The following is a 25,180-nucleotide window of genomic DNA, read 5'->3' on the forward strand; positions in this document are numbered from 1 at the left end:
TGTCAGGATGGCCGAGTGGTCTAAGGCGCCAGACTCAAGAATGCAATCTTCTCCCTGTGAGGGTCTTCTGGTCTCCATGCGGAGGCGTGGGTTCAAATCCCACTTCTGACAGTCATCTTCCTTTGAGCTTCGTTTAATTCAACAATTTTTTGAGAAAGAATCCAAGATTGAATTTAAGCGTTGAAAGAGTACATTGCAGAAGACATTGATTTCATAACATAAGACAGCAATGTACAATCTCTAGACTCAAAAGAACAGTAACCTGGGGATCTAAACCACCAGCAAACTCAAGACAACTCAAATCCTCAATCTTCCCATCCAAAGTCAGACACCTTACCCATTAGGCCACGAGGTCTTGAAAAAACACAAGAGTCTTATTCCGCACTTCGCAGAGAAGACATACCGAAAGAGGTGAAAATAACGACCCAGGTGTAGATACTTTCCAATAGCTGTCACATAGATTTCTTGGGGGAAAGAGATAAGAAAGTGTACAACAGGAAATCAAGGGTGCCTGTGACTCTTATGGAGCCGCTTTGAGCCAAAGTCTTCATAACAATAGTTGGAAAAAGAATTTACGTTTGTTCAAAGTTTTTGAAAGAGTAAATTGCAGACAACTTTGATTTAATCAAATCTCGCAACAACGCACTATCCGTAGAGGTACCTTGTAGGCCAAGATAGGGTTATGATCATATGGCAATCAACACTTGAAATCTTAGTTTTGACATGTCTGCCTTTCATACCAAGAGGGACTAAATATCTTGGGTGACACGTAACATGGAAAGAAACTGTTGAAATCTTAGTTTCCACTTGCCTGACATTCATTGATATGGAAGAACTCTAAAGAACAACAAAACCAAACCTCCGGCATCTCCGACCACGAAGGGACTCGAACCCTCAATCTTCTGATCCGAAGTCAGACGCCTTATCCATTAGGGCACGCGGTCTGCATGCAAAGTTTGTGAAAGAATGTGTGGATACGTTTCTCATAGAGAAACATAACTATATTTCCTTTACTTCACATGCCACAATATGCTTTTTATGACCACTGTCCTTCCTCTGACTGATGTTAATTAAGAACATGCAGACAAACGTAGGACACAGAAACGACTAATGCATTTGAAACATCTATGTACGAAGGATTATGCGTGAGTCAGATAGGTGGTTTCATGACGTCTGCGTCTTGCATATGTAGGCTCTGTGGCGCAATGGATAGCGCATTGGACTTCTAGCACTTGTCAAGGCATTCAAAGGTTGTGGGTTCGAGTCCCACCAGAGTCGTGGTTTTTCCAGTGGTTGACTGCATTTGATGTTCTTGTTTAGTTATAAGTTGCAATATCCACACATGGAAAAATTGCAATATCCACTCTGAAAAATTTCTGAAATACAATTGACAGATCTTAATCTGACAGATTTTAATTGACTGATTAAATTGTAATTCCAAATATCCACAATTTGTCTGTGAGAAATTATGGTAATCTGAAACAATAGAACGATTTAACACAAGTGTGGAAAGCAGTTTAGCGCTCCGTTTGTAAGATTAAAATTTTGATGCGAAAATAATGCCAATATTCAAAGGTTGTGGGTTCGAGTCCCACTAGAATCGTGTTTTTTTTCCAGTGGTTGACTGCATTTGATGTGCTTGTTTAGTTTTAGGTTGCAATATCCACAAATTGTCTCTGAAAAATGTCTGTAATACAATTGACAGATTTTACTCTAGTGTGAAATGTGTTTCAGTAGTGGGCCCTGTGGCACATTATACAAAGGATGATCACATAGATTTCTTTGGGCAAAAAGATTAGGAAATGTACAACAGAAAATCAAGGGTGCCCTGTGACTCTTATGGAGCCACTTGGAGCCAAAGTCTTCATAACAATAGTTGGAGAAAGAATTAAAGTTTGCCTTTAAGTGTTTGAAACAGTACATCGCAATCAACTTTGATTTCATTAAATGTGTTGGTAACACACAATATGTCGAAGAACCCTGCATGCCCAGAGGGCGATAAGTATGGTGGTCATATGGCACATCAAAAAACACATGTGAAATCTTAGCCTTCATATGCAGGATCTCAAGTCTGCTTACCCTGTGACTCTAATGAAGCCACTTTAAACCAATGCAATGGCAAAAGGTCCCCTACGAGCTAGTCCCTTGCCTTGAAACCATGTAAAAAAATATCTTCTTTCTTAGCAGCTGTAGCTTGTCAGGATGGCCGAGTGGTCTAAGGCGCCAGACTCAAGAATGCAATCTTCTCCCTGTGAGGGTCTTCTGGTCTCCATGCGGAGGCGTGGGTTCAAATCTCACTTCTGACAGTCATCTTCTTTTGTGCTTTGAGCTTCGTTTAATTCAACAATTTTTTGAGAAAGAATCCAAGATTGAATTTAAGCGTTGAAAGAGTACATTGCAGAAGACATTGATTTCATAACATAAGACAGCAATGTACAATCTCTAGACTCAAAAGAACAGTAACCTGGGGATCTAAACCACCAGCAAACTCAAGACAACTCAAATCCTCAATCTTCCCATCCAAAGTCAGACACCTTACCCATTAGGCCACGAGGTCTTGAAAAAACACAAGAGTCTTATTCCGCACTTCGCAGAGAAGACATACCGAAAGAGGTGAAAATAACGACCCAGGTGTAGACACTTTCCAATAGCTGTCACATAGATTTCTTGGGGGAAAGAGATAAGAAAGTGTACAACTGGAAATCAAGGGTGCCTGTGACTCTTATGGAGCCGCTTTGAGCCAAAGTCTTCATAACAATAGTTGGAAAAAGAATTTACGTTTGTTCAAAGTTTTTGAAAGAGTAAATTGCAGACAACTTTGATTTAATCAAATCTCGCAACAACGCACTATCCGTAGAGGTACCTTGTAGGCCAAGATAGGGTTATGATCATATGGCAATCAACACTTGAAATCTTAGTTTTGACATGTCTGCCTTTCATACCAAGAGGGACTAAATATCTTGGGTGACACGTAACATGGAAAGAAACTGTTGAAATCTTAGTTTCCACTTGCCTGACATTCATTGATATGGAAGAACTCTAAAGAACAACAAAACCAAACCTCCGGCATCTCCGACCACGAAGGGACTCGAACCCTCAATCTTCTGATCCGAAGTCAGACGCCTTATCCATTAGGCCACGCGGTCCGCATGCAAAGTTTGCGAAAGAATGTGTGGATACGTTTCTCATAGAGAAACATAACTATATTTCCTTTACTTCACATGCCACAATATGCTTTTTATGACCACTGTCCTTCCTCTGACTGATGTTAATTAAGAACATGCAGACAAACGTAGGACACAGAAACGACTAATGCATTTGAAACATCTATGTACGAAGGATTATGCGTGAGTCAGATAGGTGGTTTCATGACGTCTGCGTCTTGCATATGTAGGCTCTGTGGCGCAATGGATAGCGCATTGGACTTCTAGCACTTGTCAAGGCATTCAAAGGTTGTGGGTTCGAGTCCCACCAGAGTCGTGGTTTTTCCAGTGGTTGACTGCATTTGATGTTCTTGTTTAGTTATAAGTTGCAATATCCACACATGGAAAAATTGCAATATCCACTCTGAAAAATTTCTGAAATACAATTGACAGATCTTAATCTGACAGATTTTAATTGACTGATTAAATTGTAATTCCAAATATCCACAATTTGTCTGTGAGAAATTATGGTAATCTGAAACAATAGAACGATTTAACACAAGTGTGGAAAGCAGTTTAGCGCTCCGTTTGTAAGATTAAAATTTTGATGCGAAAATAATGCCAATATTCAAAGGTTGTGGGTTCGAGTCCCACTAGAATCGTGTTTTTTTTCCAGTGGTTGACTGCATTTGATGTGCTTGTTTAGTTTTAGGTTGCAATATCCACAAATTGTCTCTGAAAAATGTCTGTAATACAATTGACAGATTTTACTCTAGTGTGAAATGTGTTTCAGTAGTGGGCCCTGTGGCACATTATACAAAGGATGATCACATAGATTTCTTTGGGCAAAAAGATTAGGAAATGTGCAACAGAAAATCAAGGGTGCCCTGTGACTCTTATGGAGCCACTTGGAGCCAAAGTCTTCATAACAATAGTTGGAGAAAGAATTAAAGTTTGCCTTTAAGTGTTTGAAACAGTACATCGCAATCAACTTTGATTTCATTAAAGGTGTTGGTAACACACAATATGTCGAAGAACCCTGCATGCCCAGAGGGCGATAAGTATGGTGGTCATATGGCACATCAAAAAACACATGTGAAATCTTAGCCTTCATATGCAGGATCTCAAGTCTGCTTACCCTGTGACTCTAATGAAGCCACTTTAAACCAATGCAATGGCAAAAGGTCCCCTACGAGCTAGTCCCTTGCCTTGAAACCATGTAAAAAAATATCTTCTTTCTTAGCAGCTGTAGCTTGTCAGGATGGCCGAGTGGTCTAAGGCACCAGACTCAAGAATGCAATCTTCTCTCTGTGAGGGTCTTCTGGTCTCCATGCGGAGGTGTGGGTTCAAATCCCAGTTCTGACAGTGATCTTCTTTTGAGCTTCGTTTAATTCAACATTTTTTTGAGAAAGAATCCAAGATTGAATTTAAGCGTTGAAAGAGTACATTGCAGAAGACATTGATTTCATAACATAAGACAGCAATGTACAATCTCTAGACTCAAAAGAACAGTAACCTGGGGATCTAAACCACCAACAAACTCAAGACAACTCAAATCCTCAATCTTCCCATCCAAAGTCAGACACCTTACCCATTAGGCCACGAGGTCTTGACAAAACACAAGAGTCTTATTCCGCACTTCGCAGAGAAGACATACCGAAAGAGGTGAAAATAACGACCCAGGTGTAGATACTTTCCAATAGCTGTCACATAGATTTCTTGGGGGAAAGAGATAAGAAAGTGTACAACAGGAAATCAAGGGTGCCTGTGACTCTTATGGAGCCGCTTTGAGCCAAAGTCTTCATAACAATAGTTGGAAAAAGAATTTACGTTTGTTCAAAGTTTTTGAAAGAGTAAATTGCAGACAACTTTGATTTAATCAAATCTCGCAACAACGCACTATCCGTAGAGGTACCTTGTAGGCCAAGATAGGGTTATGATCATATGGCAATCAACACTTGAAATCTTAGTTTTGACATGTCTGCCTTTCATACCAAGAGGGACTAAATATCTTGGGTGACACGTAACATGGAAAGAAACTGTTGAAATCTTAGTTTCCACTTGCCTGACATTCATTGATATGGAAGAACTCTAAAGAACAACAAAACCAAACCTCCGGCATCTCCGACCACGAAGGGACTCGAACCCTCAATCTTCTGATCCGAAGTCAGACGCCTTATCCATTAGGCCACGCGGTCTGCATGCAAAGTTTGCGAAAGAATGTGTGGATACGTTTCTCATAGAGAAACATAACTATATTTCCTTTACTTCACATGCCACAATATGCTTTTTATGACCACTGTCCTTCCTCTGACTGATGTTAATTAAGAACATGCAGACAAACGTAGGACACAGAAACGACTAATGCATTTGAAACATCTATGTACGAAGGATTATGCGTGAGTCAGATAAGTGGTTTCATGACGTCTGTGTCTTGCATATGTAGGCTCTGTGGCGCAATGGATAGCGCATTGGACTTCTAGCACTTGTCAAGGCCTTCAAAGGTTGTGGGTTCGAGTCCCACCAGAGTCGTGTTTTTCCAGTGGTTGACTGCATTTGATGTTCTTGTTTAGTTATAAATTGCAATATCCACACATGGAAAAATTGCAATATCCACTCTGAAAAATTTCTGAAATACAATTGACAGATCTTAATCTGACAGATTTTAATTGACTGATTAAATTGTAATTCCAAATATCCACAATTTGTCTGTGAGAAATTATGGTAATCTGAAACAATAGAACGATTTAACACAAGTGTGGAAAGCAGTTTAGCGCTCCGTTTGTAAGATTAAAATTTTGATGCGAAAATAATGCCAATATTCAAAGGTTGTGGGTTCGAGTCCCACTAGAATCGTGTTTTTTTCCCAGTGGTTGACTGCATTTGATGTGCTTGTTTAGTTTTAGGTTGCAATATCCACAAATTGTCTCTGAAAAATGTCTGTAATACAATTGACAGATTTTACTCTAGTGTGAAATGTGTTTCAGTAGTGGGCCCTGTGGCACATTATACAAAGGATGATCACATAGATTTCTTTGGGCAAAAAGATTAGGAAATGTACAACAGAAAATCAAGGGTGCCCTGTGACTCTTATGGAGCCACTTGGAGCCAAAGTCTTCATAACAATAGTTGGAGAAAGAATTAAAGTTTGCCTTTAAGTGTTTGAAACAGTACATCGCAATCAACTTTGATTTCATTAAAGGTGTTGGTAACACACAATATGTCGAAGAACCCTGCATGCCCAGAGGGCGATAAGTATGGTGGTCATATGGCACATCAAAAAACACATGTGAAATCTTAGCCTTCATATGCAGGATCTCAAGTCTGCTTACCCTGTGACTCTAATGAAGCCACTTTAAACCAATGCAATGGCAAAAGGTCCCCTACGAGCTAGTCCCTTGCCTTGAAACCATGTAAAAAAATATCTTCTTTCTTAGCAGCCGTAGCTTGTCAGGATGGCCGAGTGGTCTAAGGCGCCAGACTCAAGAATGCAATCTTCTCTCTGTGAGGGTCTTCTGGTCTCCATGCGGAGGCGTGGGTTCAAATCCCACTTCTGACAGTCATCTTCTTTTGAGCTTCGTTTAATTCAACAATTTTTTGAGAAAGAATCCAAGATTGAATTTAAGCGTTGAAAGAGTACATTGCAGAAGACATTGATTTCATAACATAAGACAGCAATGTACAATCTCTAGACTCAAAAGAACAGTAACCTGGGGATCTAAACCACCAGCAAACTCAAGACAACTCAAATCCTCAATCTTCCCATCCAAAGTCAGACACCTTACCCATTAGGCCACGAGGTCTTGACAAAACACAAGAGTCTTATTCCGCACTTCGCAGAGAAGACATACCGAAAGAGGTGAAAATAACGACCCAGGTGTAGATACTTTCCAATAGCTGTCACATAGATTTCTTGGGGGAAAGAGATAAGAAAGTGTACAACAGGAAATCAAGGGTGCCTGTGACTCTTATGGAGCCGCTTTGAGCCAAAGTCTTCATAACAATAGTTGGAAAAAGAATTTACGTTTGTTCAAAGTTTTTGAAAGAGTAAATTGCAGACAACTTTGATTTAATCAAATCTCGCAACAACGCACTATCCGTAGAGGTACCTTGTAGGCCAAGATAGGGTTATGATCATATGGCAATCAACACTTGAAATCTTAGTTTTGACATGTCTGCCTTTCATACCAAGAGGGACTAAATATCTTGGGTGACACGTAACATGGAAAGAAACTGTTGAAATCTTAGTTTCCACTTGCCTGACATTCATTGATATGGAAGAACTCTAAAGAACAACAAAACCAATCCTCCGGCATCTCCGACCACGAAGGGACTCGAACCCTCAATCTTCTAATCCAAAGTCAGACGCCTTATCCATTAGGCCACGCGGTCTGCATGCAAAGTTTGCGAAAGAATGTGTGGATACGTTTCTCATAGAGAAACATAACTATATTTCCTTTACTTCACATGCCACAATATGCTTTTTATGACCACTGTCCTTCCTCTGACTGATGTTAATTAAGAACATGCAGACAAACGTAGGACACAGAAACGACTAATGCATTTGAAACATCTATGTACGAAGGATTATGCGTGAGTCAGATAGGTGGTTTCATGACGTCAGCATCTTGCATATGTAGGCTCTGTGGCGCAATGGATAGCGCATTGGACTTCTAGCACTTGTCAAGGCATTCAAAGGTTGTGGGTTCAAGTCCCACCAGAGTCGTGGTTTTTCCAGTGGTTGACTGCATTTGATGTTCTTGTTTAGTTATAAGTTGCAATATCCACACATGGAAAAATTGCAATATCCACTCTGAAAAATTTCTGAAATACAATTGACAGATCTTAATCTGACAGATTTTAATTGACTGATTAAATTGTAATTCCAAATATCCACAATTTGTCTGTGAGAAATTATGGTAATCTGAAACAATAGAACGATTTAACACAAGTGTGGAAAGCAGTTTAGCGCTCCGTTTGTAAGATTAAAATTTTGATGCGAAAATAATGCCAATATTCAAAGGTTGTGGGTTCGAGTCCCACTAGAATCGTGTTTTTTTTTCCAGTGGTTGACTGCATTTGATGTGCTTGTTTAGTTTTAGGTTGCAATATCCACAAATTGTCTCTGAAAAATGTCTGTAATACAATTGACAGATTTTACTCTAGTGTGAAATGTGTTTCAGTAGTGGGCCCTGTGGCACATTATACAAAGGATGATCACATAGATTTCTTTGGGCAAAAAGATTAGGAAATGTACAACAGAAAATCAAGGGTGCCCTGTGACTCTTATGGAGCCACTTGGAGCCAAAGTCTTCATAACAATAGTTGGAGAAAGAATTAAAGTTTGCCTTTAAGTGTTTGAAACAGTACATCGCAATCAACTTTGATTTCATTAAAGGTGTTGGTAACACACAATATGTCGAAGAACCCTGCATGCCCAGAGGGCGATAAGTATGGTGGTCATATGGCACATCAAAAAACACATGTGAAATCTTAGCCTTCATATGCAGGATCTCAAGTCTGCTTACCCTGTGACTCTAATGAAGCCACTTTAAACCAATGCAATGGCAAAAGGTCCCCTACGAGCTAGTCCCTTGCCTTGAAACCATGTAAAAAAATATCTTCTTTCTTAGCAGCTGTAGCTTGTCAGGATGGCCGAGTGGTCTAAGGCGCCAGACTCAAGAATGCAATCTTCTCTCTGTGAGGGTCTTCTGGTCTCCATGCGGAGGCGTGGGTTCAAATCCCACTTCTGACAGTCATCTTCTTTTGTGCTTTGAGCTTCGTTTAATTCAACATTTTTTTGAGAAAGAATCCAAGATTGAATTTAAGCGTTGAAAGAGTACATTGCAGAAGACATTGATTTCATAACATAAGACAGCAATGTACAATCTCTAGACTCAAAAGAACAGTAACCTGGGGATCTAAACCACCAGCAACCTCAAGACAACTCAAATCCTCAATCTTCCCATCCAAAGTCAGACACCTTAGCCATTAGGCCACGAGGTCTTGACAAAACACAAGAGTCTTATTCCGCACTTCGCAGAGAAGACATACCGAAAGAGGTGAAAATAACGACCCAGGTGTAGATACTTTCCAATAGCTGTCACATAGATTTCTTGGGGGAAAGAGATAAGAAAGTGTACAACAGGAAATCAAGGGTGCCTGTGACTCTTATGGAGCCGCTTTGAGCCAAAGTCTTCATAACAATAGTTGGAAAAAGAATTTACGTTTGTTCAAAGTTTTTGAAAGAGTAAATTGCAGACAACTTTGATTTAATCAAATCTCGCAACAACGCACTATCCGTAGAGGTACCTTGTAGGCCAAGATAGGGTTATGATCATATGGCAATCAACACTTGAAATCTTAGTTTTGACATGTCTGCCTTTCATACCAAGAGGGACTAAATATCTTGGGTGACACGTAACATGGAAAGAAACTGTTGAAATCTTAGTTTCCACTTGCCTGACATTCATTGATATGGAAGAACTCTAAAGAACAACAAAACCAAACCTCCGGCATCTCCGACCACGAAGGGACTCGAACCCTCAATCTTCTGATCCGAAGTCAGACGCCTTATCCATTAGGCCACGCGGTCTGCATGCAAAGTTTGCGAAAGAATGTGTGGATACGTTTCTCATAGAGAAACATAACTATATTTCCTTTACTTCACATGCCACAATATGCTTTTTATGACCACTGTCCTTCCTCTGACTGATGTTAATTAAGAACATGCAGACAAACGTAGGACACAGAAACGACTAATGCATTTGAAACATCTATGTACGAAGGATTATGCGTGAGTCAGATAGGTGGTTTCATGACGTCTGCTTCTTGCATATGTAGGCTCTGTGGCGCAATGGATAGCGCATTGGACTTCTAGCACTTGTCAAGGCATTCAAAAGTTGTGGGTTTGAGTCCCACCAGAGTCGTGATTTTTCCAGTGGTTGACTGCATTTGATGTTCTTGTTTAGTTATAAGTTGCAATATCCACACATGGAAAAATTGCAATATCCACTCTGAAAAATTTCTGAAATACAATTGACAGATCTTAATCTGACAGATTTTAATTGACTGATTAAATTGTAATTCCAAATATCCACAATTTGTCTGTGAGAAATTATGGTAATCTGAAACAATAGAACGATTTAACACAAGTGTGGAAAGCAGTTTAGCGCTCCGTTTGTAAGATTAAAATTTTGATGCGAAAATAATGCCAATATTCAAAGGTTGTGGGTTCGAGTCCCACTAGAATCGTGTTTTTTTTCCAGTGGTTGACTGCATTTGATGTGCTTGTTTAGTTTTAGGTTGCAATATCCACAAATTGTCTCTGAAAAATGTCTGTAATACAATTGACAGATTTTACTCTAGTGTGAAATGTGTTTCAGTAGTGGGCCCTGTGGCACATTATACAAAGGATGATCACATAGATTTCTTTGGGCAAAAAGATTAGGAAATGTACAACAGAAAATCAAGGGTGCCCTGTGACTCTTATGGAGCCACTTGGAGCCAAAGTCTTCATAACAATAGTTGGAGAAAGAATTAAAGTTTGCCTTTAAGTGTTTGAAACAGTACATCGCAATCAACTTTGATTTCATTAAAGGTGTTGGTAACACACAATATGTCGAAGAACCCTGCATGCCCAGAGGGCGATAAGTATGGTGGTCATATGGCACATCAAAAAACACATGTGAAATCTTAGCCTTCATATGCAGGATCTCAAGTCTGCTTACCCTGTGACTCTAATGAAGCCACTTTAAACCAATGCAATGGCAAAAGGTCCCCTACGAGCTAGTCCCTTGCCTTGAAACCATGTAAAAAAATATCTTCTTTCTTAGCAGCTGTAGCTTGTCAGGATGGCCGAGTGGTCTAAGGCGCCAGACTCAAGAATGCAATCTTCTCACTGAGAGGGTCTTCTGGTCTCCATGTGGAGGCGTGGGTTCAAATCCCACTTCTGACAGTCATCTTCTTTTGTGCTTTGAGCTTCATTTAATTCAACATTTTTTTGAGAAAGAATCCAAGATTGAATTTAAGCGTTGAAAGAGTACATTGCAGAAGACATTGATTTCATAACATAAGACAGCAATGTACAATCTCTAGACTCAAAAGAACAGTAACCTGGGGATCTAAACCACCAGCAACCTCAAGACAACTCAAATCCTCAAACTTCCCATCCAAAGTCAGACACCTTACCCATTAGGCCACGAGGTCTTGACAAAACACAAGAGTCTTATTCCGCACTTCGCAGAGAAGACATACCGAAAGAGGTGAAAATAACGACCCAGGTGTAGATACTTTCCAATAGCTGTCACATAGATTTCTTGGGGGAAAGAGATAAGAAAGTGTACAACAGGAAATCAAGGGTGCCTGTGACTCTTATGGAGCCGCTTTGAGCCAAAGTCTTCATAACAATAGTTGGAAAAAGAATTTACGTTTGTTCAAAATTTTTGAAAGAGTAAATTGCAGACAACTTTGATTTAATCAAATCTCGCAACAACGCACTATCCGTAGAGGTACCTTGTAGGCCAAGATAGGGTTATGATCATATGGCAATCAACACTTGAAATCTTAGTTTTGACATGTCTGCCTTTCATACCAAGAGGGACTAAATATCTTGGGTGACACGTAACATGGAAAGAAACTGTTGAAATCTTAGTTTCCACTTGCCTGACATTCATTGATATGGAAGAACTCTAAAGAACAACAAAACCAAACCTCCGGCATCTCCGACCACGAAGGGACTCGAACCCTCAATCTTCTGATCCGAAGTCAGACGCCTTATCCATTAGGCCACGCGGTCTGCATGCAAAGTTTGCGAAAGAATGTGTGGATACGTTTCTCATAGAGAAACATAACTATATTTCCTTTACTTCACATGCCACAATATGCTTTTTATGACCACTGTCCTTCCTCTGACTGATGTTAATTAAGAACATGCAGACAAAAGTAGGACACAGAAACGACTAATGCATTTGAAACATTTATGTACGAAGGATTATGCGTGAGTCAGATAGGTGGTTTCATGACGTCCGCGTCTTGCATATGTAGGCTCTGTGGCGCAATGGATAGCGCATTGGACTTCTAGCACTTGTCAAGGCATTCAAAAGTTGTGGGTTTGAGTCCCACCAGAGTCGTGGTTTTTCCAGTGGTTGACTGCATTTGATGTTCTTGTTTAGTTATAAGTTGCAATATCCACACATGGAAAAATTGCAATATCCACTCTGAAAAATTTCTGAAATACAATTGACAGATCTTAATCTGACAGATTTTAATTGACTGATTAAATTGTAATTCCAAATATCCACAATTTGTCTGTGAGAAATTATGGTAATCTGAAACAATAGAACGATTTAACACAAGTGTGGAAAGCAGTTTAGCGCTCCGTTTGTAAGATTAAAATTTTGATGCGAAAATAATGCCAATATTCAAAGGTTGTGGGTTCGAGTCCCACTAGAATCGTGTTTTTTTTCCAGTGGTTGACTGCATTTGATGTGCTTGTTTAGTTTTAGGTTGCAATATCCACAAATTGTCTCTGAAAAATGTCTGTAATACAATTGACAGATTTTACTCTAGTGTGAAATGTGTTTCAGTAGTGGGCCCTGTGGCACATTATACAAAGGATGATCACATAGATTTCTTTGGGCAAAAAGATTAGGAAATGTACAACAGAAAATCAAGGGTGCCCTGTGACTCTTATGGAGCCACTTGGAGCCAAAGTCTTCATAACAATAGTTGGAGAAAGAATTAAAGTTTGCCTTTAAGTGTTTGAAACAGTACATCGCAATCAACTTTGATTTCATTAAAGGTGTTGGTAACACACAATATGTCGAAGAACCCTGCATGCCCAGAGGGCGATAAGTATGGTGGTCATATGGCACATCAAAAAACACATGTGAAATCTTAGCCTTCATATGCAGGATCTCAAGTCTGCTTACCCTGTGACTCTAATGAAGCCACTTTAAACCAATGCAATGGCAAAAGGTCCCCTACGAGCTAGTCCCTTGCCTTGAAACCATGTAAAAAAATATCTTCTTTCTTAGCAGCTGTAGCTTGTCAGGATGGCCGAGTGGTCTAAGGCGCCAGACTCAAGAATGCAATCTTCTCTCTGTGAGGGTCTTCTGGTCTCCATGCGGAGGCGTGGGTTCAAATCCCACTTCTGACAGTCATCTTCTTTTGTGCTTTGAGCTTCGTTTAATTCAACAATTTTTTAAGAAAGAATCCAAGATTGAATTTAAGCGTTGAAAGAGTACATTGCAGAAGACATTGATTTCATAACATAAGACAGCAATGTACAATCTCTAGACTCAAAAGAACAGTAACCTGGGGATCTAAACCACCAGCAAACTCAATACAACTCAAATCCTCAATCTTCCCATCCAAAGTCAGACACCTTACCCATTAGGCCACGAGGTCTTGACAAAACACAAGAGTCTTATTCCGCACTTCGCAGAGAAGACATACCGAAAGAGGTGAAAATAACGACCCAGGTGTAGATACTTTCCAATAGCTGTCACATAGATTTCTTGGGGGAAAGAGATAAGAAAGTGTACAACAGGAAATCAAGGGTGCCTGTGACTCTTATGGAGCCGCTTTGAGCCAAAGTCTTCATAACAATAGTTGGAAAAAGAATTTACGTTTGTTCAAAGTTTTTGAAAGAGTAAATTGCAGACAACTTTGATTTAATCAAATCTCGCAACAACGCACTATCCGTAGAGGTACCTTGTAGGCCAAGATAGGGTTATGATCATATGGCAATCAACACTTGAAATCTTAGTTTTGACATGTCTGCCTTTCATACCAAGAGGGACTAAATATCTTGGGTGACACGTAACATGGAAAGAAACTGTTGAAATCTTAGTTTCCACTTGCCTGACATTCATTGATATGGAAGAACTCTAAAGAACAACAAAACCAAACCTCCGGCATCTCCGACCACGAAGGGACTCGAACCCTCAATCTTCTGATCCGAAGTCAGACGCCTTATCCATTAGGGCACGCGGTCTGCATGCAATGTTTGCGAAAGAATGTGTGGATACGTTTCTCATAGAGAAACATAACTATATTTCCTTTACTTCACATGCCACAATATGCTTTTTATGACCACTGTCCTTCCTCTGACTGATGTTAATTAAGAACATGCAGACAAACGTAGGACACAGAAACGACTAATGCATTTGAAACATCTATGTACGAAGGATTATGCGTGAGTCAGATAGGTGGTTTCATGACGTCTGCGTCTTGCATATGTAGGCTCTGTGGCGCAATGGATAGCGCATTGGACTTCTAGCACTTGTCAAGGCATTCAAAGGTTGTGGGTTCGAGTCCCACCAGAGTCGTGGTTTTTCCAGTGGTTGACTGCATTTGATGTTCTTGTTTAGTTATAAGTTGCAATATCCACACATGGAAAAATTGCAATATCCACTCTGAAAAATTTCTGAAATACAATTGACAGATCTTAATCTGACAGATTTTAATTGACTGATTAAATTGTAATTCCAAATATCCACAATTTGTCTGTGAGAAATTATGGTAATCTGAAACAATAGAACGATTTAACACAAGTGTGGAAAGCAGTTTAGCACTCCGTTTGTAAGATTAAAATTTTGATGCGAAAATAATGCCAATATTCAAAGGTTGTGGGTTCGAGTCCCACTAGAATCGTGTTTTTTTTCCAGTGGTTGACTGCATTTGATGTGCTTGTTTAGTTTTAGGTTGCAATATCCACAAATTGTCTCTGAAAAATGTCTGTAATACAATTGACAGATTTTACTCTAGTGTGAAATGTGTTTCAGTAGTGGGCCCTGTGGCACATTATACAAAGGATGATCACATAGATTTCTTTGGGCAAAAAGATTAGGAAATGTACAACAGAAAATCAAGGGTGCCCTGTGACTCTTATGGAGCCACTTGGAGCCAAAGTCTTCATAACAATAGTTGGAGAAAGAATTAAAGTTTGCCTTTAAGTGTTTGAAACAGTACATCGCAATCAACTTTGATTTCATTAAAGGTGTTGGTAACACACAATATGTCGAAGAACCCTGCATGCCCAGAGGGCGATAAGTATGGTGGTCATATGGCACATCAAAAAACACATGTGAAATCTTAGCCTTCATATGCAGGATCTCAAGTCTGCTTACCCTGTGACTCTAATGAAGCCACTTTAAACCAATGCAATGGCAAAAGGTCCCCTACGAGCTAGTCCCTTGCCTTGAAACCATGTAAAAAAATATCTTCTTTCTTAGCAGCTGTAGCTTGTCAGGATGGCCGAGTGGTCTAAGGCGCCAGACTCAAGAATGCAATCTTCTCACTGAGAGGGTCTTCTGGTCTCCATGTGGAGGCGTGGGTTCAAATCCCACTTCTGACAGTCATCTTCTTTTGTGCTTTGAGCTTCGTTTAATTCAACATTTTTTTGAGAAAGAATCCAAGATTGAATTTAAGCGTTGAAAGAGTACATTGCAGAAGACATTGATTTCATAACATAAGACAGCAATGTACAATCTCTAGACTCAAAAGAACAGTAACCTGGGGATCTAAACCACCAGCAACCTCAAGACAACTCAAATCCTCAAACTTCCCATCCAAAGTCAGACACCTTACCCATTAGGCCACGAGGTCTTGACAAAACACAAGAGTCTTATTCCGCACTTCGCAGAGAAGACATACCGAAAGAGGTGAAAATAACGACCCAGGTGTAGATACTTTCCAATAGCTGTCACATAGATTTCTTGGGGGAAAGAGATAAGAAAGTGTACAACAGGAAATCAAGGGTGCCTGTGACTCTTATGGAGCCGCTTTGAGCCAAAGTCTTCATAACAATAGTTGGAAAAAGAATTTACGTTTGTTCAAAATTTTTGAAAGAGTAAATTGCAGACAACTTTGATTTAATCAAATCTCGCAACAACGCACTATCCGTAGAGGTACCTTGTAGGCCAAGATAGGGTTATGATCATATGGCAATCAACACTTGAAATCTTAGTTTTGACATGTCTGCCTTTCATACCAAGAGGGACTAAATATCTTGGGTGACACGTAACATGGAAAGAAACTGTTGAAATCTTAGTTTCCACTTGCCTGACATTCATTGATATGGAAGAACTCTAAAGAACAACAAAACCAAACCTCCGGCATCTCCGACCACGAAGGGACTCGAACCCTCAATCTTCTGATCCGAAGTCAGACGCCTTATCCATTAGGCCACGCGGTCTGCATGCAAAGTTTGCGAAAGAATGTGTGGATACGTTTCTCATAGAGAAACATAACTATATTTCCTTTACTTCACATGCCACAATATGCTTTTTATGACCACTGTCCTTCCTCTGACTGATGTTAATTAAGAACATGCAGACAAAAGTAGGACACAGAAACGACTAATGCATTTGAAACATTTATGTACGAAGGATTATGCGTGAGTCAGATAGGTGGTTTCATGACGTCCGCGTCTTGCATATGTAGGCTCTGTGGCGCAATGGATAGCGCATTGGACTTCTAGCACTTGTCAAGGCATTCAAAAGTTGTGGGTTTGAGTCCCACCAGAGTCGTGGTTTTTCCAGTGGTTGACTGCATTTGATGTTCTTGTTTAGTTATAAGTTGCAATATCCACACATGGAAAAATTGCAATATCCACTCTGAAAAATTTCTGAAATACAATTGACAGATCTTAATCTGACAGATTTTAATTGACTGATTAAATTGTAATTCCAAATATCCACAATTTGTCTGTGAGAAATTATGGTAATCTGAAACAATAGAACGATTTAACACAAGTGTGGAAAGCAGTTTAGCGCTCCGTTTGTAAGATTAAAATTTTGATGCGAAAATAATGCCAATATTCAAAGGTTGTGGGTTCGAGTCCCACTAGAATCGTGTTTTTTTTCCAGTGGTTGACTGCATTTGATGTGCTTGTTTAGTTTTAGGTTGCAATATCCACAAATTGTCTCTGAAAAATGTCTGTAATACAATTGACAGATTTTACTCTAGTGTGAAATGTGTTTCAGTAGTGGGCCCTGTGGCACATTATACAAAGGATGATCACATAGATTTCTTTGGGCAAAAAGATTAGGAAATGTACAACAGAAAATCAAGGGTGCCCTGTGACTCTTATGGAGCCACTTGGAGCCAAAGTCTTCATAACAATAGTTGGAGAAAGAATTAAAGTTTGCCTTTAAGTGTTTGAAACAGTACATCGCAATCAACTTTGATTTCATTAAAGGTGTTGGTAACACACAATATGTCGAAGAACCCTGCATGCCCAGAGGGCGATAAGTATGGTGGTCATATGGCACATCAAAAAACACATGTGAAATCTTAGCCTTCATATGCAGGATCTCAAGTCTGCTTACCCTGTGACTCTAATGAAGCCACTTTAAACCAATGCAATGGCAAAAGGTCCCCTACGAGCTAGTCCCTTGCCTTGAAACCATGTAAAAAAATATCTTCTTTCTTAGCAGCTGTAGCTTGTCAGGATGGCCGAGTGGTCTAAGGCGCCAGACTCAAGAATGCAATCTTCTCTCTGTGAGGGTCTTCTGGTCTCCATGTGGAGGCGTGGGTTCAAATCCCACTTCTGACAGTCATCTTCTTTTGTGCTTTGAGCTTCGTTTAATTCAACAATTTTTTGAGAAAGAATCCAAGATTGAATTTAAGCGTTGAAAGAGTACATTGCAGAAGACATTGATTTCATAACATAAGACAGCAATGTACAATCTCTAGACTCAAAAGAACAGTAACCTGGGGATCTAAACCACCAGCAAACTCAAGACAACTCAAATCCTCAATCTTCCCATCCAAAGTCAGACACCTTACCCATTAGGCCACGAGGTCTTGACAAAACACAAGAGTCTTATTCCGCACTTCGCAGAGAAGACATACCGAAAGAGGTGAAAATAACGACCCAGGTGTAGATACTTTCCAATAGCTGTCACATAGATTTCTTGGGGGAAAGAGATAAGAAAGTGTACAACAGGAAATCAAGGGTGCCTGTGACTCTTATGGAGCCGCTTTGAGCCAAAGTCTTCATAACAATAGTTGGAAAAAGAATTTACGTTTGTTCAAAGTTTTTGAAAGAGTAAATTGCAGACAACTTTGATTTAATCAAATCTCGCAACAACGCACTATCCGTAGAGGTACCTTGTAGGCCAAGATAGGGTTATGATCATATGGCAATCAACACTTGAAATCTTAGTTTTGACATGTCTGCCTTTCATACCAAGAGGGACTAAATATCTTGGGTGACACGTAACATGGAAAGAAACTGTTGAAATCTTAGTTTCCACTTGCCTGACATTCATTGATATGGAAGAACTCTAAAGAACAACAAAACCAAACCTCTGGCATCTCCGACCACGAAGGGACTCGAACCCTCAATCTTCTGATCCGAAGTCAGACGCCTTATCCATTAGGCCACGCGGTCTGCATGCAAAGTTTGCGAAAGAATGTGTGGATACGTTTCTCATAGAGAAACATAACTATATTTCCTTTACTTCACATGCCACAATATGCTTTTTATGACCACTGTCCTTCCTCTGACTGATGTTAATTAAGAACATGCAGACAAACGTAGGACACAGAAACGACTAATGCATTTGAAACATCTATGTACGAAGGATTATGCGTGAGTCAGATAGGTGGTTTCATGACGTCTGCATCTTTCATATGTAGGCTCTGTGGCGCAATGGATAGCGCATTGGACTTCTAGCACTTGTCAAGGCCTTCAAAGGTTGTGGGTTCGAGTCCCACCAGAGTCGTGTTTTTCCAGTGGTTGACTGCATTTGATGTTCTTGTTTAGTTATAAATTGCAATATCCACACATGGAAAAATTGCAATATCCACTCTGAAAAATTTCTGAAATACAATTGACAGATCTTAATCTGACAGATTTTAATTGACTGATTAAATTGTAATTCCAAATATCCACAATTTGTCTGTGAGAAATTATGGTAATCTGAAACAATAGAACGATTTAACACAAGTGTGGAAAGCAGTTTAGCGCTCCGTTTGTAAGATTAAAATTTTGATGAGAAAATAATGCCAATATTCAAAGGTTGTGGGTTCGAGTCCCACTAGAATCGTGTTTTTTTTCCAGTGGTTGACTGCATTTGATGTGCTTGTTTAGTTTTAGGTTGCAATATCCACAAATTGTCTCTGAAAAATGTCTGTAATACAATTGACAGATTTTACTCTAGTGTGAAATGTGTTTCAGTAGAGGGCCCTGTGGCACATTATACAAAGGATGATCACATAGATTTCTTTGGGCAAAAAGATTAGGAAATGTACAACAGAAAATCAAGGGTGCCCTGTGACTCTTATGGAGCCACTTGGAGCCAAAGTCTTCATAACAATAGTTGGAGAAAGAATTAAAGTTTGCCTTTAAGTGTTTGAAACAGTACATCGCAATCAACTTTGATTTCATTAAAGGTGTTGGTAACACACAATATGTCGAAGAACCCTGCATGCCCAGAGGGCGATAAGTATGGTGGTCATATGGCACATCAAAAAACACATGTGAAATCTTAGCCTTCATATGCAGGATCTCAAGTCTGCTTACCCTGTGACTCTAATGAAGCCACTTTAAACCAATGCAATGGCAAAAGGTCCCCTACGAGCTAGTCCCTTGCCTTGAAACCATGTAAAAAAATATCTTCTTTCTTAGCTGCTGTAGCTTGTCAGGATGGCCGAGTGGTCTAAGGCGCCAGACTCAAGAATGCAATCTTCTCTCTGTGAGGGTCTTCTGGTCTCCATGCGGAGGCGTGGGTTCAAATCCCACTTCTGACAGTCATCTTCTTTTGTGCTTTGAGCTTCGTTTAATTCAACATTTTTTTGAGAAAGAATCCAAGATTGAATTTAAGCGTTGAAAGAGTACATTGCAGAAGACATTGATTTCATAACATAAGACAGCAATGTACAATCTCTAGACTCAAAAGAACAGTAACCTGGGGATCTAAACCACCAGCAAACTCAAGACAACTCAAATCCTCAATCTTCCCATCCAAAGTCAGACACCTTACCCATTAGGCCACGAGGTCTTGACAAAACACAAGAGTCTTATTCCGCACTTCGCAGAGAAGACATACCGAAAGAGGTGAAAATAACGACCCAGGTGTAGATACTTTCCAATAGCTGTCACATAGATTTCTTGGGGGAAAGAGATAAGAAAGTGTACAACAGGAAATCAAGGGTGCCTGTGACTCTTATGGAGCCGCTTTGAGCCAAAGTCTTCATAACAATAGTTGGAAAAAGAATTTACGTTTGTTCAAAGTTTTTGAAAGAGTAAATTGCAGACAACTTTGATTTAATCAAATCTCGCAACAACGCACTATCCGTAGAGGTACCTTGTAGGCCAAGATAGGGTTATGATCATATGGCAATCAACACTTGAAATCTTAGTTTTGACATGTCTGCCTTTCATACCAAGAGGGACTAAATATCTTGGGTGACACGTAACATGGAAAGAAACTGTTGAAATCTTAGTTTCCACTTGCCTGACATTCATTGATATGGAAGAACTCTAAAGAACAACAAAACCAAACCTCCGGCATCTCCGACCACGAAGGGACTCGAACCCTCAATCTTCTGATCCGAAGTCAGACGCCTTATCCATTAGGCCACGCGGTCTGCATGCAAAGTTTGCGAAAGAATGTGTGGATACGTTTCTCATAGAGAAACATAACTATATTTCCTTTACTTCACATGCCACAATATGCTTTTTATGACCACTGTCCTTCCTCTGACTGATGTTAATTAAGAACATGCAGACAAACGTAGGACACAGAAACGACTAATGCATTTGAAACATCTATGTACGAAGGATTATGCGTGAGTCAGATAGGTGGTTTCATGACGTCTGCTTCTTGCATATGTAGGCTCTGTGGCGCAATGGATAGCGCATTGGACTTCTAGCACTTGTCAAGGCATTCAAAAGTTGTGGGTTTGAGTCCCACCAGAGTCGTGGTTTTTCCAGTGGTTGACTGCATTTGATGTTCTTGTTTAGTTATAAGTTGCAATATCCACACATGGAAAAATTGCAATATCCACTCTGAAAAATTTCTGAAATACAATTGACAGATCTTAATCTGACAGATTTTAATTGACTGATTAAATTGTAATTCCAAATATCCACAATTTGTCTGTGAGAAATTATGGTAATCTGAAACAATAGAACGATTTAACACAAGTGTGGAAAACAGTTTAGCGCTCCATTTGTAAGATTAAAATTTTGATGCGAAAATAATGCCAATATTCAAAGGTTGTGGGTTCGAGTCCCACTAGAATCGTGTTTTTTTTCCAGTGGTTGACTGCATTTGATGTGCTTGTTTAGTTTTAGGTTGCAATATCCACAAATTGTCTCTGAAAAATGTCTGTAATACAATTGACAGATTTTACTCTAGTGTGAAATGTGTTTCAGTAGTGGGCCCTGTGGCACATTATACAAAGGATGATCACATAGATTTCTTTGGGCAAAAAGATTAGGAAATGTACAACAGAAAATCAAGGGTGCCCTGTGACTCTTATGGAGCCACTTGGAGCCAAAGTCTTCATAACAATAGTTGGAGAAAGAATTAAAGTTTGCCTTTAAGTGTTTGAAACAGTACATCGCAATCAACTTTGATTTCATTAAAGGTGTTGGTAACACACAATATGTCGAAGAACCCTGCATGCCCAGAGGGCGATAAGTATGGTGGTCATATGGCACATCAAAAAACACATGTGAAATCTTAGCCTTCATATGCAGGATCTCAAGTCTGCTTACCCTGTGACTCTAATGAAGCCACTTTAAACCAATGCAATGGCAAAAGGTCCCCTACGAGCTAGTCCCTTGCCTTGAAACCATGTAAAAAAATATCTTCTTTCTTAGCAGCTGTAGCTTGTCAGGATGGCCGTGTGGTCTAAGGCGCCAGACTCAAGAATGCAATCTTCTCTCTGTGAGGGTCTTCTGGTCTGGTCTGGCGTGGGTTCAAATCCCACTTCTGACAGTCATCTTCTTTTGTGCTTTGAGCTTCGTTTAATTCAACAATTTTTTGAGAAAGAATCCAAGATTGAATTTAAGCGTTGAAAGAGTACATTGCAGAAGACATTGATTTCATAACATAAGACAGCAATGTACAATCTCTAGACTCAAAAGAACAGTAACCTGGGGATCTAAACCACCAGCAAACTCAAGACAACTCAAATCCTCAATCTTCCCATCCAAAGTCAGACACCTTACCCATTAGGCCACGAGGTCTTGACAAAACACAAGAGTCTTATTCCGTACTTCGCAGAGAAGACATACCGAAAGAGGTGAAAATAACGACCCAGGTGTAGATACTTTCCAATAGCTGTCACATAGATTTCTTGGGGGAAAGAGATAAGAAAGTGTACAACAGGAAATCAAGGGTGCCTGTGACTCTTATGGAGCCGCTTTGAGCCAAAGTCTTCATAACAATAGTTGGAAAAAGAATTTACGTTTGTTCAAAGTTTTTGAAAGAGTAAATTGCAGACAACTTTGATTTAATCAAATCTCGCAACAACGCACTATCCGTAGAGGTACCTTGTAGGCCAAGATAGGGTTATGATCATATGGCAATCAACACTTGAAATCTTAGTTTTGACATGTCTGCCTTTCATACCAAGAGGGACTAAATATCTTGGGTGACACGTAACATGGAAAGAAACTGTTGAAATCTTAATTTCCACTTGCCTGACATTCATTGATATGGAAGAACTCTAAAGAACAACAAAACCAAACCTCCGGCATCTCCGACCACGAAGGGACTCGAACCCTCAATCTTCTGATCCGAAGTCAGACGCCTTATCCATTAGGCCACGCGGTCTGCATGCAAAGTTTGCGAAAGAATGTGTGGATACGTTTCTCATAGAGAAACATAACTATATTTCCTTTACTTCACATGCCACAATATGCTTTTTATGACCACTGTCCTTCCTCTGACTGATGTTAATTAAGAACATGCAGACAAACGTAGGACACAGAAACGACTAATGCATTTGAAACATCTATGTACGAAGGATTATGCGTGAGTCAGATAGGTGGTTTCATGACGTCTGCGTCTTGCATATGTAGGCTCTGTGGCGCAATGGATAGCGCATTGGACTTCTAGCACTTGTCAAGGCCTTCAAAGGTTGTGGGTTCGAGTCCCACCAGAGTCGTGTTTTTCCAGTGGTTGACTGCATTTGATGTTCTTGTTTAGTTATAAGTTGCAATATCCACACATGGAAAAATTGCAATATCCACTCTGAAAAATTTCTGAAATACAATTGACAGATCTTAATCTGACAGATTTTAATTGACTGATTAAATTGTAATTCCAAATATCCACAATTTGTCTGTGAGAAATTATGGTAATCTGAAACAATAGAACGATTTAACACAAGTGTGGAAAGCAGTTTAGCGCTCCGTTTGTAAGATTAAAATTTTGATGAGAAAATAATGCCAATATTCAAAGGTTGTGGGTTCGAGTCCCACTAGAATCGTGTTTTTTTCCAGTGGTTGACTGCATTTGATGTGCTTGTTTAGTTTTAGGTTGCAATATCCACAAATTGTCTCTGAAAAATGTCTGTAATACAATTGACAGATTTTACTCTAGTGTGAAATGTGTTTCAGTAGTGGGCCCTGTGGCACATTATACAAAGGATGATCACATAGATTTCTTTGGGCAAAAAGATTAGGAAATGTACAACAGAAAATCAAGGGTGCCCTGTGACTCTTATGGAGCCACTTGGAGCCAAAGTCTTCATAACAATAGTTGAAGAAAGAATTAAAGTTTGCCTTTAAGTGTTTGAAACAGTACATCGCAATCAACTTTGATTTCATTAAAGGTGTTGGTAACACACAATATGTCGAAGAACCCTGCATGCCCAGAGGGCGATAAGTATGGTGGTCATATGGCACATCAAAAAACACATGTGAAATCTTAGCCTTCATATGCAGGATCTCAAGTCTGCTTACCCTGTGACTCTAATGAAGCCACTTTAAACCAATGCAATGGCAAAAGGTCCCCTACGAGCTAGTCCCTTGCCTTGAAACCATGTAAAAAAATATCTTCTTTCTTAGCTGCTGTAGCTTGTCAGGATGGCCGAGTGGTCTAAGGCGCCAGCCTCAAGAATGCAATCTTCTCTCTGTGAGGGTCTTCTGGTCTCTATGCGGAGGCGTGGGTTCAAATCCCACTTCTGACAGTCATCTTCTTTTGTGCTTTGAGCTTCGTTTAATTCAACATTTTTTTGAGAAAGAATCCAAGATTGAATTTAAGCGTTGAAAGAGTACATTGCAGAAGACATTGATTTCATAACATAAGACAGCAATGTACAATCTCTAGACTCAAAAGAACAGTAACCTGGGGATCTAAACCACCAGCAACCTCAAGACAACTCAAATCCTCAATCTTCCCATCCAAAGTCAGACACCTTACCCATTAGGCCACGAGGTCTTGACAAAACACAAGAGTCTTATTCCGCACTTCGCAGAGAAGACATACCGAAAGAGGTGAAAATAACGACCCAGGTGTATATACTTTCCAATAGCTGTCACATAGATTTCTTGGGGGAAAGAGATAAGAAAGTGTACAACAGGAAATCAAGGGTGCCTGTGACTCTTATGGAGCCGCTTTGAGCCAAAGTCTTCATAACAATAGTTGGAAAAAGAATTTACGTTTGTTCAAAGTTTTTGAAAGAGTAAATTGCAGACAACTTTGATTTAATCAAATCTCGCAACAACGCACTATCCGTAGAGGTACCTTGTAGGCCAAGATAGGGTTATGATCATATGGCAATCAACACTTGAAATCTTAGTTTTGACATGTCTGCCTTTCATACCAAGAGGGACTAAATATCTTGGGTGACACGTAACATGGAAAGAAACTGTTGAAATCTTAGTTTCCACTTGCCTGACATTCATTGATATGGAAGAACTCTAAAGAACAACAAAACCAAACCTCCGGCATCTCCGACCACGAAGGGACTCGAACCCTCAATCTTCTGATCCGAAGTCAGACGCCTTATCCATTAGGCCACGTGGTCTGCATGACAAGTTTGCAAAAGAATGTGTGGATACG

At 39.8% G+C, this 25,180-nt stretch overlaps 35 non-coding genes across 35 annotated transcripts; 23 read left to right on the forward strand and 12 right to left on the reverse strand.

The window, feature by feature from the left end:
• The first annotated feature begins 1 nt into the window (after window position 1).
• On the forward strand, window positions 2-111 carry TRNAL-CAA (transfer RNA leucine (anticodon CAA)). The gene is made up of 2 exons: window positions 2-39; window positions 66-111. It is a non-coding gene; the product is annotated as a tRNA-Leu (tRNA).
• A 760-nt stretch (window positions 112-871) lies between these two features.
• TRNAR-UCG (transfer RNA arginine (anticodon UCG)) lies at window positions 872-944 on the reverse strand. Its single transcript has one exon. It is a non-coding gene; the product is annotated as a tRNA-Arg (tRNA).
• Window positions 945-1,191: 247 nt separating this feature from the next.
• Window positions 1,192-1,278, forward strand: TRNAR-UCU (transfer RNA arginine (anticodon UCU)). Its single transcript is given in 2 exon segments — window positions 1,192-1,228; window positions 1,243-1,278. It is a non-coding gene; the product is annotated as a tRNA-Arg (tRNA).
• A 918-nt stretch (window positions 1,279-2,196) lies between these two features.
• Window positions 2,197-2,306, forward strand: TRNAL-CAA (transfer RNA leucine (anticodon CAA)). The gene is made up of 2 exons: window positions 2,197-2,234; window positions 2,261-2,306. It is a non-coding gene; the product is annotated as a tRNA-Leu (tRNA).
• A 767-nt stretch (window positions 2,307-3,073) lies between these two features.
• TRNAR-UCG (transfer RNA arginine (anticodon UCG)) lies at window positions 3,074-3,146 on the reverse strand. Its single transcript has one exon. It is a non-coding gene; the product is annotated as a tRNA-Arg (tRNA).
• Window positions 3,147-3,393: 247 nt separating this feature from the next.
• On the forward strand, window positions 3,394-3,480 carry TRNAR-UCU (transfer RNA arginine (anticodon UCU)). The gene is given in 2 exon segments: window positions 3,394-3,430; window positions 3,445-3,480. It is a non-coding gene; the product is annotated as a tRNA-Arg (tRNA).
• Window positions 3,481-4,398: 918 nt separating this feature from the next.
• Window positions 4,399-4,508, forward strand: TRNAL-CAA (transfer RNA leucine (anticodon CAA)). Its single transcript has 2 exons — window positions 4,399-4,436; window positions 4,463-4,508. It is a non-coding gene; the product is annotated as a tRNA-Leu (tRNA).
• A 760-nt stretch (window positions 4,509-5,268) lies between these two features.
• TRNAR-UCG (transfer RNA arginine (anticodon UCG)) lies at window positions 5,269-5,341 on the reverse strand. Its single transcript has one exon. It is a non-coding gene; the product is annotated as a tRNA-Arg (tRNA).
• Window positions 5,342-5,588: 247 nt separating this feature from the next.
• On the forward strand, window positions 5,589-5,675 carry TRNAR-UCU (transfer RNA arginine (anticodon UCU)). Its single transcript is given in 2 exon segments — window positions 5,589-5,625; window positions 5,640-5,675. It is a non-coding gene; the product is annotated as a tRNA-Arg (tRNA).
• Window positions 5,676-6,592: 917 nt separating this feature from the next.
• Window positions 6,593-6,702, forward strand: TRNAL-CAA (transfer RNA leucine (anticodon CAA)). Its single transcript has 2 exons — window positions 6,593-6,630; window positions 6,657-6,702. It is a non-coding gene; the product is annotated as a tRNA-Leu (tRNA).
• A 760-nt stretch (window positions 6,703-7,462) lies between these two features.
• Window positions 7,463-7,535, reverse strand: TRNAQ-UUG (transfer RNA glutamine (anticodon UUG)). Its single transcript has one exon. It is a non-coding gene; the product is annotated as a tRNA-Gln (tRNA).
• Window positions 7,536-7,782: 247 nt separating this feature from the next.
• On the forward strand, window positions 7,783-7,869 carry TRNAR-UCU (transfer RNA arginine (anticodon UCU)). Its single transcript is given in 2 exon segments — window positions 7,783-7,819; window positions 7,834-7,869. It is a non-coding gene; the product is annotated as a tRNA-Arg (tRNA).
• Window positions 7,870-8,788: 919 nt separating this feature from the next.
• Window positions 8,789-8,898, forward strand: TRNAL-CAA (transfer RNA leucine (anticodon CAA)). The gene is made up of 2 exons: window positions 8,789-8,826; window positions 8,853-8,898. It is a non-coding gene; the product is annotated as a tRNA-Leu (tRNA).
• Window positions 8,899-9,665: 767 nt separating this feature from the next.
• TRNAR-UCG (transfer RNA arginine (anticodon UCG)) lies at window positions 9,666-9,738 on the reverse strand. The gene has a single exon. It is a non-coding gene; the product is annotated as a tRNA-Arg (tRNA).
• A 247-nt stretch (window positions 9,739-9,985) lies between these two features.
• On the forward strand, window positions 9,986-10,072 carry TRNAR-UCU (transfer RNA arginine (anticodon UCU)). Its single transcript is given in 2 exon segments — window positions 9,986-10,022; window positions 10,037-10,072. It is a non-coding gene; the product is annotated as a tRNA-Arg (tRNA).
• Window positions 10,073-10,990: 918 nt separating this feature from the next.
• Window positions 10,991-11,100, forward strand: TRNAL-CAA (transfer RNA leucine (anticodon CAA)). The gene is made up of 2 exons: window positions 10,991-11,028; window positions 11,055-11,100. It is a non-coding gene; the product is annotated as a tRNA-Leu (tRNA).
• Window positions 11,101-11,867: 767 nt separating this feature from the next.
• On the reverse strand, window positions 11,868-11,940 carry TRNAR-UCG (transfer RNA arginine (anticodon UCG)). The gene has a single exon. It is a non-coding gene; the product is annotated as a tRNA-Arg (tRNA).
• A 247-nt stretch (window positions 11,941-12,187) lies between these two features.
• TRNAR-UCU (transfer RNA arginine (anticodon UCU)) lies at window positions 12,188-12,274 on the forward strand. Its single transcript is given in 2 exon segments — window positions 12,188-12,224; window positions 12,239-12,274. It is a non-coding gene; the product is annotated as a tRNA-Arg (tRNA).
• A 918-nt stretch (window positions 12,275-13,192) lies between these two features.
• Window positions 13,193-13,302, forward strand: TRNAL-CAA (transfer RNA leucine (anticodon CAA)). The gene is made up of 2 exons: window positions 13,193-13,230; window positions 13,257-13,302. It is a non-coding gene; the product is annotated as a tRNA-Leu (tRNA).
• Window positions 13,303-14,069: 767 nt separating this feature from the next.
• TRNAR-UCG (transfer RNA arginine (anticodon UCG)) lies at window positions 14,070-14,142 on the reverse strand. Its single transcript has one exon. It is a non-coding gene; the product is annotated as a tRNA-Arg (tRNA).
• A 247-nt stretch (window positions 14,143-14,389) lies between these two features.
• On the forward strand, window positions 14,390-14,476 carry TRNAR-UCU (transfer RNA arginine (anticodon UCU)). Its single transcript is given in 2 exon segments — window positions 14,390-14,426; window positions 14,441-14,476. It is a non-coding gene; the product is annotated as a tRNA-Arg (tRNA).
• Window positions 14,477-15,394: 918 nt separating this feature from the next.
• TRNAL-CAA (transfer RNA leucine (anticodon CAA)) lies at window positions 15,395-15,504 on the forward strand. Its single transcript has 2 exons — window positions 15,395-15,432; window positions 15,459-15,504. It is a non-coding gene; the product is annotated as a tRNA-Leu (tRNA).
• Window positions 15,505-16,271: 767 nt separating this feature from the next.
• Window positions 16,272-16,344, reverse strand: TRNAR-UCG (transfer RNA arginine (anticodon UCG)). Its single transcript has one exon. It is a non-coding gene; the product is annotated as a tRNA-Arg (tRNA).
• Window positions 16,345-16,591: 247 nt separating this feature from the next.
• On the forward strand, window positions 16,592-16,678 carry TRNAR-UCU (transfer RNA arginine (anticodon UCU)). Its single transcript is given in 2 exon segments — window positions 16,592-16,628; window positions 16,643-16,678. It is a non-coding gene; the product is annotated as a tRNA-Arg (tRNA).
• Window positions 16,679-17,596: 918 nt separating this feature from the next.
• TRNAL-CAA (transfer RNA leucine (anticodon CAA)) lies at window positions 17,597-17,706 on the forward strand. The gene is made up of 2 exons: window positions 17,597-17,634; window positions 17,661-17,706. It is a non-coding gene; the product is annotated as a tRNA-Leu (tRNA).
• Window positions 17,707-18,473: 767 nt separating this feature from the next.
• TRNAR-UCG (transfer RNA arginine (anticodon UCG)) lies at window positions 18,474-18,546 on the reverse strand. The gene has a single exon. It is a non-coding gene; the product is annotated as a tRNA-Arg (tRNA).
• Window positions 18,547-18,793: 247 nt separating this feature from the next.
• On the forward strand, window positions 18,794-18,880 carry TRNAR-UCU (transfer RNA arginine (anticodon UCU)). The gene is given in 2 exon segments: window positions 18,794-18,830; window positions 18,845-18,880. It is a non-coding gene; the product is annotated as a tRNA-Arg (tRNA).
• A 917-nt stretch (window positions 18,881-19,797) lies between these two features.
• On the forward strand, window positions 19,798-19,907 carry TRNAL-CAA (transfer RNA leucine (anticodon CAA)). Its single transcript has 2 exons — window positions 19,798-19,835; window positions 19,862-19,907. It is a non-coding gene; the product is annotated as a tRNA-Leu (tRNA).
• A 767-nt stretch (window positions 19,908-20,674) lies between these two features.
• Window positions 20,675-20,747, reverse strand: TRNAR-UCG (transfer RNA arginine (anticodon UCG)). Its single transcript has one exon. It is a non-coding gene; the product is annotated as a tRNA-Arg (tRNA).
• Window positions 20,748-20,994: 247 nt separating this feature from the next.
• Window positions 20,995-21,081, forward strand: TRNAR-UCU (transfer RNA arginine (anticodon UCU)). The gene is given in 2 exon segments: window positions 20,995-21,031; window positions 21,046-21,081. It is a non-coding gene; the product is annotated as a tRNA-Arg (tRNA).
• Window positions 21,082-21,999: 918 nt separating this feature from the next.
• On the forward strand, window positions 22,000-22,105 carry TRNAL-CAA (transfer RNA leucine (anticodon CAA)). Its single transcript has 2 exons — window positions 22,000-22,037; window positions 22,064-22,105. It is a non-coding gene; the product is annotated as a tRNA-Leu (tRNA).
• Window positions 22,106-22,872: 767 nt separating this feature from the next.
• Window positions 22,873-22,945, reverse strand: TRNAR-UCG (transfer RNA arginine (anticodon UCG)). Its single transcript has one exon. It is a non-coding gene; the product is annotated as a tRNA-Arg (tRNA).
• A 247-nt stretch (window positions 22,946-23,192) lies between these two features.
• TRNAR-UCU (transfer RNA arginine (anticodon UCU)) lies at window positions 23,193-23,279 on the forward strand. The gene is given in 2 exon segments: window positions 23,193-23,229; window positions 23,244-23,279. It is a non-coding gene; the product is annotated as a tRNA-Arg (tRNA).
• Window positions 23,280-24,195: 916 nt separating this feature from the next.
• Window positions 24,196-24,305, forward strand: TRNAL-CAA (transfer RNA leucine (anticodon CAA)). Its single transcript has 2 exons — window positions 24,196-24,233; window positions 24,260-24,305. It is a non-coding gene; the product is annotated as a tRNA-Leu (tRNA).
• A 767-nt stretch (window positions 24,306-25,072) lies between these two features.
• On the reverse strand, window positions 25,073-25,145 carry TRNAR-UCG (transfer RNA arginine (anticodon UCG)). Its single transcript has one exon. It is a non-coding gene; the product is annotated as a tRNA-Arg (tRNA).
• Between the last annotated feature and the right edge of the window lie 35 nt (window positions 25,146-25,180).

This window comes from Spea bombifrons, chromosome 5 (genome assembly GCF_027358695.1).
Source record: "Spea bombifrons isolate aSpeBom1 chromosome 5, aSpeBom1.2.pri, whole genome shotgun sequence".
NCBI classification, from domain to species: Eukaryota; Metazoa; Chordata; class Amphibia; order Anura; family Pelobatidae; genus Spea; species Spea bombifrons.